Below are 10,186 nucleotides of genomic sequence, written 5' to 3'. Positions count from 1 at the left end.
TGACTCACACCATTGGAGTAGCTATCTCACTCTCATTCCTTGGCAAGTGACATTGTGAGTCGTAAGAAGAGAAAGACAGAAAAGACAAACCTACAGTAGTTAAAGAATTTATTAGTGTTTTTCTACAAAATCCTGTTTGATTTTGTTCTACAAAAGTCCACTGTAATGTGGACAAAATTACAATATTTGCTCAGCTTAATTGTTACCTGTGTTAGATTTTTCTTTTATCAAAAATACTTTGATGAAGCAATCGGTAACAAAGGTTCAATTCCAAGCTTCCAGAACTGTGAGATAAGCAGAGTTACAAATTAACTGAAGCAGAATTTATTCTAATATATTCCACACACAGCACACTTTTTTTGGAAGCATTGGAGGGTACCCAACTCATCACCAGTGTGAGAGCCATGGCAACACACCCTGCACCTCTCACTCACCACCCAAAACTCACGGTTTTCCAGATATGCAAATCTTAAGGTTATTCACACAAGGGTAAGATAAGATCACTTTATTGGCCATATACAACTTCTTGTATTAGGAATTTGTCTTATTGCATACCCCAACTTGCTCTCCATGAGACACACAGACAGGGAGAGAAGCTTGGGGTCTGAGCGCAGGGTCAAGCATTTATACGGCACTCCTGGAGCAGTTGGGGTTAAGGGCCTTGCTCAGGGGCCCAACGGAGTAGAATTCCTCTGCCGGCTGCGGGATACGAACCGGCAACCTTCCAGCTACAGGCGCAGATCCTTAGCCACAGAGCCACCGCACCGCCCCAGATATTAATTTAAATAAATATTAAAAAAGGATATTCTGTTGGATCAGTTTCTTAATGAAAGGCATTTTAGCTGATATGCAGCTGGACTTGTCCTCCATAGTCCAGAGATTTGCTGGTGTGGGAGACAGTAGTCCATAGTCTTCTTTACGTTAGAAGCAGAGGCATGCAACCTCCAGAACTGGATATCCAGCCTTCAATTACAACCTGAATTTAACTGTTATTTTTGTTTTCTTTCAGTGTAGCCCCCTCTGGGATTATTGTTCATTCTATTTCAGTTCTCATCCTTTCTGAACTGACAGAAACACACGAAACCTCCCAGGCGAGGACCGATGGAAAGCTCCAAAGCTGCTCAGGGAGAACAGACAGACGCAGCTGGAGCCGTGCTGGTAGGTGACTGGAGACGGCAGAGGAACGGACCAAGACTGCCAGCAGAAGGACAAGATGGCAAAGCAGGACAACAGAACTCAGGGCACGATAGAGCATGGCAAAGAGCAGCTCAATAACCGAGCATGAGCAGTGGTGCTGCGTCGCTTAAATACAGTGCTAATCCAGGTTAACGGATGGCAGGTGGTTGGGATAGCCTTCCATATCTGGTGAGTGTAGTGTCGGGCGGTGTTGAGCTCCTTGTGTGAATGTGACCTCTCTCCAGGAAGACTGAGGGCTGAGAGTTCGGACCTGCCCAGGCGTAAAATTTATGGGCTTCCTTCCACCTAAACCAGTGGTCGCAGACTCCACTCCCGTCCAAGAGACCCCATCTTCCTTTCTAAACTCCGAGAAGAACCGTAACTCCTACTGTCAACCATGTCTTTCCTTTCATAACCCTGGAGTAAACCAACTCCTTGGAGAGGGCTCTCCAGTTGGTGGCTAGGTGTAACCAGAGTGCAAACCAGGTTTTTCCCCAAGAAACAACCAATGTCTAACTAACTAATGTCCAACCAGTAGTGTTTATAAACACTGTCCCTTTAAAGCTCTAGGCAAATAATAGTCCAAATATGAACTACCATTATTTTCAAACGGGCTAGATAGGCCAAACAGCCTCTTCTCATTTCTAACTGCTCATATGTTCTTACTTCTAACCATGGGGCATTCTTTGGAAGAGCTAAACAGGTGTTTCTTTCTCCGGTTACCTGATGTAATATAACCTGCACCGAGAGACTGGTCTAACCTTTGCACCCTCATGTGTATACATGTACTTCACAAGCATGCCAATGCCCCAACCTACAGTATTTCTCTTTAAATTGAGCTAAAGCCAATCTCCAGATGCCTAAACCGACAAAACACACACAGAGTAACAGCTGCTCCATTACAGGAGGGAGGGTACATACTGCAAGTCACGTACATTAACAAAGTTTAATGTTTCTGTAGTCTGAAGTAATGTCTTAGGACAATTCAAATGGCTTCTGTAAAATTGTTTTGACAAAGAGTGGGAAACCGGATCACTTTAGCCCTGGCAAAAATGACCTTTAATGGACTTCAGAATACAGAAATTTTAACTCTTGATGACAGAGTATAAAAAGTGTGAAGTCAAGGTCTCCTAAATGAATCCTCCAGTGTAAACATTTACTCATTAAATTTAGAAAAACATAGTACTCTGAGCTTTATTTTTAATGCAAATCAAAAAACGTTTCTCATCATTGTTAAATGGTAAAAAACATTGTTTAAGTGAACTACAGTAGGAAATGAAAAGCTTTGTAGTGGCAAACAATGAAAAGCCAATGGGTCTACTGGTAGAAGGATAACATTTCCACATTTAGCAATCATCATACTTCCAGAACATTTGTAAAATAAGATTTTACAAAGCAGACTCGAAGGAAAGTAACTACAAAGAATCTTAAATCAAGTGAGGTGATGACAAGTAAATAATTTTTAAGCTTCTTTGAGATTAGTTATATGACTCTTATCTATGTACTTCCTTTATTGTCCCATATGGGAAATTTGCTTTGCAGGCAGGTAAAAGACATAACACAGCATGAACTCATTAGGAGTGGCACAGTGGCACAGTAGTTAGAATGCTTGCCTCACAGTGAGGGGGTCCTGGGGTTTTATCTACATAGAGTCTATATGTTCTCCCTGTGTCAACCTGGGTTTCTTCTGGATGCTACAGTTTCCTCCCACAGTCCAACCTCATTTTTGCAGGTTGGCTCCTAGGAAAAGTTGTCCTGGAGTGAGTATGTGCATGTTTGTGTGAGTATGTGCATGAGAGAATATCCTGCCCTGCACCTGCTGCTTGCAAAGATAGGTTTTGGCTGCCTCACAACCCTGTATTGGATAAAGTAATTACGGAATGGATAAATAAACCCATAAACAAATAAGAAACATACACGCATAAGATGAGAAAAACAAGTTTGCAGCTTTCAGTAATCCTCATGGCATGATGAACTTGGATTCAGGAAACTGTGGCATGTCAGCCTTACCTAGCAGTCAGCATGGGGGACCTCTTCACATAAACACCTTTAAAAACAGGATCTCTGCAAACGCTTGCTAAAGTTTTTAATATTTCTGGGGAATTATGAGAACTCTGGCTGAGGCTGTAATAATCCTTGTGAAAAAAGCACCTTCTGCCTTCTAACCTAAATCCTAAATAGGAAAAACTACTATTCCCCTTTAACCTTTAACCTACCAGGAAAGCTAACCCACTTCTCCCTGCAGCCTTAAGGAAACCCTTCTTTCCTTTCTCTGGATTAACCGTAATCAGTGAACTAGTGTGACACTGCAACGAGCAGATTAGATGTTAAATTTTGTGGGTGGAACAATTTTATTGATGGAATGATAATTGAACACAGACAAAGCAGATCTTACTCATGATGGAGAGCAAGCTGGGGTCTGTGAAAAGACGAATTCCTAATGCAAGAAATTGTATAGGGCTAATAAAGTGATGTTATGTTATGTTATGTCTATGCAAATGCCTTAATGTTTTCTCTCTCTGATCGGTCTCTAAGCCACACACTCAAAATGCTTTCAATAATTGACAGTTGAAATACAGAGGTTTGCTTTTTGAGGTTTAACATTTTTTACAGGGTTCATCGTGAAGCCTTTGATAATCTGGATTTGAGATTTTAAGATCCTTGTAGTCTTTTTGAAGGACGTTAACAGCTGATCAGTATCTATTCCTCCAGCACTAGTAAACAGTGGGTCATCTTGATCAGAAGGTTTTGTGACTCATAAAGCAAGTATTGGCCTGGAGTCCACGTGATTTCTCTTTATGCTCCATGTGTTCCTCATCTATCAGTTACTGATTTAGCTTTCAGGATAAAATTTGTATGGAAAACATACCTTGTAACAAGACCAGTGCCAAGAAGACATAAGGCCTGATAAACAGGAATGTTAATTGACAGTAAAGCAAGATGGCTCTATTTCCTAATTTAGGACTTGTGTTTTTAAAGTGGAATACAGACATAGAAGAATACTTCATTGTACTGCACATATTTTAGATGCAAATATAATTTTTACTTATCAGATATGTTTATGTAAATACAAGATGCATGAAATTAAAAAAGCTCAAATGAAAGACGTCCGGAGGACAGAGCACAAACTGAGTGCTGGGGTTGAGACATTCCTGGTTAGGGTCTAGAAAAGTAATGTAAGTGATGAGGATTCCCCAAAAAATGGTGAACAACTGGCCAAGCGACTAAGATTGAATGGTTTTGACGTGGATAAGACATTCCTAAACTGCTGTACAAAAATGACCCATGTGAACTTGCATACAATTCTTAACAAAAGATTTTAAAAATCTGATAAACATATCGTTACAAATAGGGGTCAGAAAAATAGAAAACGGAGAGCAGGAAACTAATTAAAATAGGCCCCGGCATTCAGTCTAATTTTGAGGCACATGAAATCATTATTCTCCTGCACAGTTCTGGTGAAAGGTAATAAATCAGAAGCAAACAAAACATTGATAATATTTATTCATATATGTAACACAATATTCAACATGAAACTAAAAAAAAACTAAATTAAATAAAAAAACAAAAACACACATACCAGCTGCAATTCAAATGAGACAAAGAAAAATGAGAATGCTAACCCTGTAACCCAAAACACTAAATAAATCCTAAACAGGCCAACAAGAAATAAACCTTGCATCCCAAATAAAAGAATACAACCCAAAACTGAATCCCATTTCCTCAAACCTTGATGCCCAAAAGTGAATGGGAATCCACTGTGTCACAAAATTAGGAGAGAATGTTTTTAGTTTGAGGATTTCACAATAAAAGAAATCAGGATCAGAAAGGAAATCAGAAAGGACAGGAAGCTGATCAGAACAAAGCCCTCTACCCCTGGACGAATGTAGAGCAAGACAATGACGAATGGTGTTTCTTCTCTCTGTCTCTCTCACTCTGTAGTCCTTCCTTTCCTTTCCTATTCCTTCTTTGTTCCTATGTCTCTTTTTATGCTGTGTTTCAGGACTGATGTTTTACTAAGAATTTAATTAACTAGAGTAAACCAAAAGATTCCCTTTGATCTTCTTTATTTACAGTACCTCTCTGCAAGTTCAGCTGCAGCTGGGTGTCCTGGAACACGTTGTTTCACACTCTGTGAACTACAAACAGATTTGACAACCTCTGAACCCATGACAGCATTTACAATAAAGATATAACATATTTTTGGGTTATTTAAATAATAAATTGATCCAATGGTAAATATTCTTATACAAATTAGTACTATATGTGAAATTTTGGATTCTGGAACTGATGGCACCCCTTGCAGCAACAATGAGCACCATTAGACGTTTCCTGTATTATCACTCTCTGGCATCTTGATTTAGGAATTTTGGACCATTCTTCCTTTGAGGATTTCCTTACATAAACTGTTTCCTTCATGTCTTGCCAAAACATTTCAAAGAGATTTAGCAGCCATATCACCCTGCAACTCACAACTGGCAACCCTCTCAAGCTAAGCAGGCGTGAGCCTGGTCAGTACCTGGATGAGAGACCTCCTGGGAAAAACTAAGGTTGCCACTGGAAGTGGTGTTAGTGGGACCAGTAGGGAGGCCCTCATGCTCCAGTATGAGGCAGCCATTAGACTGTAAAAAGGCGCCGTCCTTCGGATGAGATGTAAAACCGAGGTCCTGACTGTGGTCATTAAAAATCCCAGGGCGTTTCTCAAAAAGAGTAGGGGTGTAACCCCAGCATCTTGGACAAATTTCCCCCTGGCCTTTACCAGTTATGGCCTCCCAATAATCCCCATCTATGAATTGGCTTCATCACTCTGCTCACCTCCCCACTGATAGCTGATGTGTGGTGAGCGTTCTGGCGCACTACGGCTGCCGTCGCATCATCCAGGTGGATGCCACACATTGGTGGTGGTGGAGGAGAGTCCCCATTATCTGTAAAGTGCTTTGAGTGCAGTGTCCAGAAAAATTCTATATAAGCGTAAGCAATTATTATTAATCATTATTTAGGGCCACAATTTGACACAGCCAATCCAAAATGCAAAATTTCTTCATCTTCTGCTATTCTGTTGTCAATCTGCTGGTATGTTTAGGATCGTTTTCTTGCTGCGTGACCCACTTTTGTCCCAGTTTTAGCTGATGAAAGGGTGACTTGACAGAATTCGAACAAATTTCATCTCCACGTACATTCCAAAAGAACTTGTTGATATATCACCAATTCATGATTCCGACAATGAAGGCAAGCCGTCTGATACTTGAGGCAGCCCCATACAATGATACCCCCACCAATATGCTTCACTGTCAGGATGGGCTTCTATTGGAAGACAGTGTTTGGTTTTTACAAAATGTGCTGATACTATACAGTACTGAGACAAATCTCATGTTCACCTGGCACCCAGATGATCCATAAAACTACTGGAAGAATGCATTCTGTGCAGATGAGTCAGAAGTTGAGCTTTTTGGCCACAACGAGAAACATTGTATGATGAAAACCTAACACTGCATTCCAGTGCCTTTGAAATTAACATGAAAACAGCCATTAAAGTTTAACTTGCTTTAACCTATCCCTCTCCCTAAAGGTAGGTTTACACTTGGCAATAATTTTCCGTAATATTTAGTAATAAACCGAAACCGAAGTTTTAAGGGATTTAGAAATATTTGGTTTAAGCTTAAGGCTTAAGTGAAACATTATCTGTTTTAAAGTGCACATTTTCACTGTTGTTAGAGCACAGCTCATTTGGGACCACATTCCCCTGAAACCTCTGGGGAAATGAGCTGCTGCTCTCAGTCACCTGCTGGAAGAAGCGCAGAGGCTTCCTGTGTACATCTGTGGGAGTGGATGCCTGCTCTCTGAGGGAACAGAGGGCAGAGGGCAGGACCTCTGTGTGCACCATTTGCCAGAGGGAAAGGAAAAGGACTAACCATTGAACAAGGGAACTTGTGAGTGTTATTAGGTTTGTGAGTTTTGTGAACTCTGTTGTTTATTTGGAGGCCGGTAAGACTTGCTTAGCTACATGGCTAGGATAGTTAGGGACTCAAAGATGAAGTGTAGTCAGGAGTTCAAAAAGATTGCTGTTGTTTTGGTTTCTTGTTGTGAAGTAGCTTGTTTGTTACCTGCACTATAAATAAAAAAGCCTCCAGGGTGTTTTTTAAACTTACACTTGTCTGTTCTGTGTGTTGGTTGGTCTGGACCCACCAGTTTTTAAAAAGCCCATTACAACACGCCTAACATTTTGTCACACTGTGCACTGTATGCCAGTAATGCAAATGTTTACAAATGGTATACATTTATGATGGTAATAAACTGTATTTAATTACATTTAAAGATAAATATTTTTTTGGGTAAAACATTAAGCGATGTCTATGTATTAGGGATATTTATAATACAGTAGAGAAATTCTGACTGTGTTTAGTTTACATACTTATATTTCTAATTAGGAAAAATGCACACAGAGACGTTTGCAGAGATTGTAGTCCATCAGTTAAGTAACATTTTTCTATTGCAAATATGGGGTTATTTTGACTTTTGAAATAGTTTTCATATTGATATTTAGCAAATTCCATGGGAGGATACTGCAACTTCCTAGGGGGAAATACAAGCTCGTGACTTCATGTGAAAAGATGCTATCTGCATCCTCCAGCCTTTCCTCCTTATTAGGATGGGGCAGCGTCACTACAAACGAGCATTCATCAGGTTTGTGTCATGGCTGATCAGCAATGTGACCGTCAGCAATGGACAATAAAAACTGTAACAAAAGCCTTTTCTGGCTTTTTGCTACACCCGTTAAGTGAAACTAATTTCTGCCCAGTGTTTTATTTAACAATGAAGCACAGGCAAACACACATCATCATTACGTGGCACAGTAAATAACCTGATCCCCACGATACAAGTGCTGTTCTCTTTGGTTACTGTAGTGTTTGCAGAAGTGTGTGACATCAGCTTCCAAATGAATGGTCAGGGGAAACTTCATAAACCCTGAAACCACAGCTAAAGAAGAAGGCTGGAGACTTTAATTCCTGATTTTTCTGCTGCCTGCAGGCTATTTTTTTAGTTAAGTTAGTGTCTCTTTTAAATTCATTGAGGGTTTTTTGTTAGTTTGGATATAAAAAATGAAAATAAGTGTGATACTGCTTCTTAAAGAGGAATCTGGAAGTTGACATGGCCAATGAACCTCCTGGTTGCACTGGCTGTATGTTTTGGGGGCATTGTCATGTCGCACAGTGAACATTGCCCGAAAACCTAGGAAGCACTTTCTTCTATGTATGCAGACGAAAGAAATCTTTAAACTTCAGAATTTATTCGGCTGCTGCCATCTTCAATAAAGATCAGCGAGCCATCCCCTTACTAAACCTCTAAGAAGAAAACTGCTAATTTAGGAACAGCTTGGCAGTCACTTGCATGACTTTTGACGTAATTTGTACATCTGTATGAAAACAATGCCTCAATTGAGCTTCAAGGATTCACCCAGATTTCCTGAGGCTGGCTGAGAACTCTGGTGAACACTCTAGAGTTGTAATGAGAATCATGTCTGACAGTGTATAACGGTTCTGTTTCTGACTAGTGGATCGATTTTGGTAAACTCTCAGACCTCAGTATCATCCACAAATTGTTTTAATTCAGGACCATATTAAAAGGCCAGAAATTACATTTTGCACCACAGTGGGATTTGTTTGATACAAATATAAATGTACCTCATATTAAAGCAACTGTTACGATTTTAAGGTTGATATACTTTTTAATTTACAATAAATGATAACTGTATTTCTTCTGTATTTCGTCTATTATAGCAGATAACAAGAGGGAAACATCTCAACATTTGAAATGAGTCAGAGTCAATGTGACATTTAAGCATTCAATTAAATATTTATATTCATATACAGAATCTACTTATTTTACTAATGATTTACCAATTTCTAAATCACTTTAATTTAGCTTGAATTCGGAACATTTTATGCATAGCTTTAAAATGTTTAATTGAATAACACTGAGTGTTTAGTAAGCTTTGAAAGATTCACATGCAACGATAATTGGTCAATAACATATGGAGCAGTAGCCACGAATTGGAGAATTGCAGTGAAAATATTTCAATATTTCAAGAGGGACAGATCTGAGCCATGAAATAATAGACAAGTCAGTACCCAATCTGCCAATTAGTAACAAATCTGTTAGAGGTAAATTTTGGAAATGGTCAGTAGATTGTAATTAGATTGTAATTAGAAGAATACTTGGAAAACAATGGCATTCTAGGTTCTGTTCAACTTACTGTACTTTCAATTCTTCAAATAGTCAACAACTACTGTAAAATATACAACATGATATACTTAGACTTTTAGAAAGCTTACTCACGTAGGATTGTTTCTCAAATCAAAAGCCATTAGAAAGTTAATGCATGGACAGGGATTGAGAACTTTACCTGGACACAGCATGAAACATATAGGGATAAAAAATTTTACCGGGAAGATGTAAGGAGAGGAGTGCCGAAGGGATTCATTTTAGATCAAACCAGAAAATTAGTTGTCAAAGAAAATCTGATGTCAGCTATGCAGATCATACATACTGTAAATGTGGCAGGAACAGAATAACTGCAAGGGAATGACAAATACTTTTTGTAATTTTTTAAAATGAAAACAAAACTTGTTCCAAACACCCAAAGTATGATTACTTGTATAGCATAGTAGGAAATAAACTTATTTTCTAATAGACTTCCATCATAAAAGTCCAAAGGACACAACAGCTGAACAGTTGAGTACTAATGATGATGTAGCAACGTTACTTCGAGTCACCGTTTGAGAAAAAATGTACAGAAATTGTACAGAAAAATTGCAAATTTAACAAAAATAAAATAGAACTTTCATTGCTACTATTTGCACATCCACTATCAAACTCAAGACTATTTTATTAAGGTTTACAGACAGGTTTAACCCATAGGACTGCTCCATACTCAAAAGTGGAAAAAGACATGAAATGACAACCTAAGGAGATTTAATTTAGGACAGAGAACAGAAAATATTTATTCAGA

The sequence above is a fragment of the Lepisosteus platostomus genome, chromosome 4 (assembly GCF_059453375.1).
Source record: "Lepisosteus platostomus isolate fLepPlt1 chromosome 4, fLepPlt1.hap1, whole genome shotgun sequence".
Classification (NCBI taxonomy): domain Eukaryota; kingdom Metazoa; phylum Chordata; class Actinopteri; order Semionotiformes; family Lepisosteidae; genus Lepisosteus; species Lepisosteus platostomus.
Note: the sequence above shows the minus strand (reverse complement) of the source record.